Genomic DNA, 6,723 nt, shown 5'->3' on the forward strand with positions numbered 1-6,723 from the left:
GAGGCCTTCCTCTTCTTCTTATAAACATGAACGCGGTTCGCTTCATGCGACTCTCAGCCATGTTCAAAGTATATGGTGAGAGCAGCGGAGCTACAAGGAACGGCTAACAGCTAACCTAGCCGCTATGCTAACCAGATGAATCAACACTAGAAGTGCGCATGCGCAGCCAGCAAGCGGAAACTATGAAGGAAGGAGCATGGAAAAATGGCGTTACGTGAGCGTGTCAGAATGATTGGCATGTGGGACAACCAATAGATAACGCGATTACCCCCAGAACTTGAAGGACAGAGGGGAATGAAAGCAGGAACAAAACTATGACAAATCCATGCCCTTTGGACAGAGGGGCATGGATTGGTCAGAGTTTTTTACAGGCCTGCAGTAGCCACAGAAAAAGATTTTTTTATCCTCCTTTTTGTGAATACATAATGTATTGACTACTTTCAGGATGGAAGGACCATTTTACCCAGTATTACAAAAAGTGTTTCTGAACAGGATTACCAACTATAGCTTTAATAAATATGAGTTTCGCTCTTTGAACTGATCTACTAATTTAAATGATCCTTTTAATGATATGTAAAATTTTTGATGGGCCTGTATGTGTTGGCTTCATCAAACCCCATCATTTCCAGGAACACTAAGAAGGATCTGCTGGTAATCTGACCTGACACCGCAAGGCAACCAGACCCCACCCAGCTGTTTGCCTGAAGAAAACAAAATACGGCAACAACAAAAAAATTCTCAATGATGCACCAAGACCTGCCTCTCCCCTATTTCCCCCCCCCCCCCCCTCCCGCTAAGCTCGGCCCACGCAATACAGTCCTGCTCGTCACCTCCGGGGCCCGCAGACCGAGCGCGCTGATGTCAAGAGTTTCACACTGTGATTACTGGCTGCCTCCTCTCATCCCAGATCTAGCTGTCACCGCTGCAGTATGACAATGCGACGGTGCTCCAGCATCTAGGAGGTTTGATGAGCCGAGGATCCGATGTCCTGTTTTAAAAATAGAAAAAAACAAAACAAACTCGTACATGTGAAAGGTTGTTGGGCAGTGGAGCACATGAAGGGAACGCAGGACAGGGGCTGTGGGGTGAGGAGGAAGCGAATGTTTACAAAGAGTGTGGGGATGAGGGGAGGGGGGTTTGAGAACATTTTGTGTGTGTGGATATTTGTATACTGTAGAAGAATTAATAATAAAAAAAAGAAGCAAGCAAGGTGGTTCAGAGTCATGTTTGCTGGAGCATTTGATGCCTTTATGAATTGTTACTTTCATCTAAAACTGGTGATTTTGTACAAATTAATTCAGCTGTTGAGATTTTGTTGCTAAAACTGCTATTAAAGAGCATTAAATGCATTCACAACCTTTTTTTCCTTTCGCTTTTTAACCCTTGGAGGACCTGATAGCTGCATTTATTTCCGTGTCGGAAGTCGAGAAATCCAGCAGAAAGAAAGTGAGAATGCAGTTAGAAGTTGCTGAAAAGTCATGATAACCAAACCGGAAGTCAATGCCTGACTCAAGCTCAAATGCGAGTTCACAAAGTAAACAGTTTTTTGATTTGTCCAGTGAGCGGGAAGAAGTCCGAAACGTTTGTTAGCTTGGAGCGCTAACAAACTTGCACCCTTCCTAGTTTAAATAAAAGCTCATTGGCGAGATCGACTTGCCTGTTATTCAGCGCGAAGATGAAAGACTGCTTGTGACAAAAATTGTAAAAATAAGTTAAAAAAACCATCTCAAATTCCATCAATATTTGCTTCAACGTCATTTCTGCTCCTGTTCTGACCAGCATTGTTACTCTGAAACACACAGGTGTCGCTACTTCCATTGTATTGAGACAACTGTGTCACCAGAATCCTTTGTTAGAGATGCGTGCAGCAGTGGAGGAAAACATGGCGGCAGTGAATACAGCCACCTGAAAGTCGCACTTTACAAGTTGTCCGTGTTTAACTTCTAAGAGTTTAGCTAGCATCACACTATGGTACCATAGCTGTCATAATGTTAGCCTGAGGATGCATTGTCTGTCATGCTAATCAAATACGGAGTCGGGCTTTAGTTTTCTCAAAAACATGCGTGCGCCTAAGTCACTTCAAGCTACAGCTACCCTTGTGGTGCTTGTTAGGAAGTTAAAATGCTGATATACAAAAAAAAAATTTAAAAAAATAAAATGGTTCTGCAGTTAATTGTATGGAGGAACATTTGAATAAAGTGGTTATTGATTAAATGACAAAATCTGTGTACATCAACAGGCATTTTGTACTGACTGGATGGGTTAAATATAAAAGCAAAGTAATGAAAAAAATTGTTTTAACTGAATAAACCCGACCCATTAGGCTGACAAACGACTTGATCACCTGCCGTATTGGTCTGGCTGTTGATTGCCCTCTTGAATTATGTCCCCTATCTGTGGCATGAACGTTGTTGTGGCCACACATCACTCAACCTTTTATTTTTGTCTCCTTTGAAGTTTCCAGTTGAGTCACAATCCAGAGGACACGGCTTCAAATGGATGGACTGTTTTTGGTGGGTGTGGTGAAATCTTTGTGTATTTATTTTATTTGTTCCCCTTAATGAACAAATAAAGGAAAAGTTGCCCCATCACTCTGTGTGTTGTTCATAAGCAGCCACACGCCGATGTGACAATTCCTCTTTAAATTGGGGAACGCTAGGCTCTTTCCAGACAACACATCATCGTCCATGTATGGATGTCTTTCTGTTTTGGGGAGGCATGGCTGTAAAAGATCTTTCTACGTGAAGGAATGCCGTTTTAATGTTTCTTATCAGCTTTGAAAAAAAATCGCAGCAAGACATTTTCTAACCCTTATTTGTTTAACAACTGCCTAAGACGCAGCACAGTTCCAACTTTTTATAATAGATTACCAAAGCAGTCATCTGAAGTGTTTCAGCACAAAATCTCATCCACATTTTGTGATTGACTTCCAGCTGGGTTGCCGGCTTGTTTTGCCAAAGGAAAGAAAAAAAAAAACCCCTCAAAGACCACCCTTCCGAAACTCGCATCCTCCCACCAGCCGAGCACTAGGGGGAGGATAAGATATCCTTCTGACACCCCATTTGTCTTTGTGGGGGAGGGTTAAACCGTGAAACACAGAAGAAAAGCATGCATGATTGCTTTATCGATATGAAGTGAATGTGATGAAACTTGTGCTGATGGTTCGTCAATTTGGGCGCACCAGGAGGGGAGCGGAAACGTCTGCTGGTGATGAATGTTGTTGGGGAGAGTCTGTGTGCACCACACAGCACCCAAACCAACTCCTGGGCCTCTCCCAGCTGGAGGCGCAGTTCCAGCCACGGCCACATGGTGTCAGCAGAGCATCAGGGAAGACACCCCCGGCCACTCCCTGAGAAGAAGAGAGAAAGGGCTCTGCTGGGCGTTGGTACATGTTGGGATGGGGAAAGGGGAATCAGACAGGGTTTGTCTGGTGATATACAGCATCTACAAAATGCATACAGCAGATCCAGGGCTGAGGAGCAATGTTTCATACTGCCTGGTTTCATAAAGTCCTAACAAGCATCTTTATTTACCGCTCAGGTTTAAAGGGAGACACATCTGATCGAATGTGTTTTGGCTGCCCAACTTTAATTCGGTACCACAACACAAAATGAAATTTACAATGATTAGCTCAGCAGTTAGATATGGTTCAGCACATTTCAATCAATAGGTGCCAGATACTAAAAGAATAACTTCTGAATGTAACTGCATGCAATCTGGGGCTATTGATCAATATGCTTTGTGTATAAAATCACCCCAACCCAAAATAGCTTTTCTGTTTTTTGAATTCAGAGTATTTGTTCAAACCAGACACCCAACATCGTTGCTGTTTGGCTTAGTTTTAGGCAGAACAGGGGAGGTGCTTTCTTTTAAAGCAGCCTGTAGACTAAAGCAAGAAGGAAAAGCACCACGGCTCCGTTCTGAAGGACACGTAGATTTGAACACTGCAAATGTGTTCTGTACTGACGATGTGATACGCAAAGTTAATGGTAGTGCTAAAATCCAGCACTGATCCACCTGTTCATTCATTTTCTTTACCCAATAAATCCTTGCAGGAGGGAGGTGGGGCCCGTCAAAATTTTAACGCATCTCTGTTAACATTTTGAACCGCTGCCATTAGGAAAGTTAGAACGCAATATAAAACCCCCCCAAAAAACCCCAGAACCACCAGACGGCCACAAACCCTTCTGCCAAAAGCTCGTTAAAACATTGCTGTTAAAATTATGTTTTGTCGAATTATTGCTCTGGTCTCATACCGTCATGTGAAAAAATTAGGACACCCCAATCACACATCCGCTCTTTACTAAGAAATATACACATTGAAATCGAATCGTTTTGTCTTCTATTAAGCTCTGGGAAGAAAAGTGGTTTTATTGGACTTAGACAGGATTTACTCATTAAACAGAATTGTTTAAAACGACCCCTTTTCTAACTTACTGAGCTGCACCTGTATTTGCTGTTGATGGACAGTGGAGAAACACAACACACTTAAGAGTCTGTTAAAGGCCCCTGAAGCTCTTTTCAGTTGGACAGGGGTTTGATTGAAATTTCCAGCTACTGAGCAGCCTCTCTGTATGTTTTCCTGGCCGTCTGGACCAAGACCTGATCCCCATCGCTCCTGTCCGCTCTCGTCTCTCTCCGTTGTCGGCATTAGGAAATTTCAGGAAGCCTGCTGCACAGATGATCTGCGGCTATCGATCGCTCGAGCAAGGTTTGTGAAGTAGTTATGAATACGAAGCGTTGGTCTCTCCTCACTGATTGTTGTGCACAAGCCGAGCCCAAAACTTTTGCATGCCTAACAAGTTGGAATCCTGCTTTTATGCATCATGGCATTGTTAGTCACAGTTTACGTCGTGACACTGCAACACCAAAAAGCCGCAAATGTTCACTCTGCAGCACCTCATTTCACATAGATTGGAGAAAAGTACATTTAGAACTGCCGGATTCAGCCGCACCATGTCCCATATTACTCCCCTTACTTTCCTTGTTTGTGCTGCTTTTTCTTTCCTCACAGGAGCTTTGCAGGTTGGGGACGCCTTGCTGATATTTATGGCCCCCTGAACAGCACTGCAGTGTGGTAATTGGCCCCACAATGACGCTAATGCTCAGACAGAGGAGCTGTGTGAGGGAGCAGAAAGTGATGCAATGCCATAAGATGGCAGATCCTTACCCTTAAAGAGTGGTGGTAGGGAGGGGAAAAAAAGCAGCAAATGAGCAGACAGACATGATATAATAATAAAAAAAAAACCTACATGAATGTAAAGTGAATGTGCAACAATAAGGCCTTTTACCTAAGCTGTCGCTGCCGTTTCTCCCTATTCAGTCTCCTCTCTCCTTTACTTTATCCCCTATAACTCAAGCTCCTCTCCTCTCTCGTTTGGATCCCATTCCTTTGCAGCGTAATGGGTTTATTAGTGTGGTTAATGCACTGTGACCTACTGGGTGCTCGCCGTCTACCTTCTTCATCTACGGAAAAAAGGGACTGTTTTTTTTTTTTTTCTTTTAGAGGCGAAACAGAATGGGAGCGAAGGCACAAAAACCAACCACTTTAGAAGCGAAATCATAACTGAAGCGTTAACCAAAAGAGACAGAAAACTTGAAGAGTAAATTAATAGACTTTGGAAAAAGAAGGGGAGAGGGGGGGGGGCAATCTGAGATAGGAATGCTGAAAACAGACACAATTCAGTCTATAATTAATAGTATTGGAGAACGAAAGGTACCTCAACAGACAAAGAAACAAAACAGGGTCTCGGCTAGAGATGCTCTGTGCAAATAAGCGATTTTGCTGCTAAATTGTGCAGCCAATTTACAGCATGATGGGGAGACCACGGTGTTCTTCTGGGTGCAACAGCGAAGCGAGAAATAAATAAAAAATACATAATTAGGAGGGTGCCAGCCTTAACTTTGAGAGAGCGAGATAGTATCTGAGCAATGCTGTTCTTCAGAGCTCATCCTCATCGATTGGTTTGAAATATATTAAAAGTCTTCAAATGAAACAGATAGAAAATACCCTTAATTGATGAAAAGTTGAGCTATGACAGGAACACTTGTTTTCTTGGACCTTCAAACTTGTTTAGCTTTTCCATCATGCTCATTTACAGTTCTTTTAAAACACGCAGCAGTTTTCCATGTTCATCCCAAACAGCAATGCCACCAGCCGTGTATAAAGAAGCATTGAAAATACTGAACCTGTTTCATATTAATGAAACATCCACATTTGTAATACTGTGATTAAAAGTTCTAGTTTTCTCATGTATCTTTTTAAAGGACTGTTTTCGTCTTCTGTTTCAACTTCCTCATCACCTAACTATACAAAAAAAATATTGTTTTGCTTGTTTTTGCTGTCAAGCAGATACTAAGGCAGATTATTAGTTAATATAACGCACAAAAAGAATATGAATTTGGGTGTTTTGTTTGTAAAAATAGAGAAACTAATTTGCCATAACTCTAACCGCTACATGGCAGCAACGTCCTTCTTAGAGGATCTTTGGTGTGTGGTGAATTGGCATCAACTGGTGTTAGAAAGGGTAAGTTACATGTGCAGTCTTGGTGGCAATAAGACCAGAGGTGGTTTGAGGCAAATTTGTGACAATAGTCTACAAGGGTAGAAGTTCTTCACGGCATGACATAACTCTGGAACTGGATTTGTAAAACAAATTGAACTCAATGAGTGAAGCAGGTTTTCTGCTTTCTCCAAACTAAGGCAAACCACAGGGCAGCATG

This window comes from Fundulus heteroclitus, chromosome 14, assembly GCF_011125445.2.
Source record: "Fundulus heteroclitus isolate FHET01 chromosome 14, MU-UCD_Fhet_4.1, whole genome shotgun sequence".
In the NCBI taxonomy this organism is placed as follows: Eukaryota; Metazoa; Chordata; class Actinopteri; order Cyprinodontiformes; family Fundulidae; genus Fundulus; species Fundulus heteroclitus.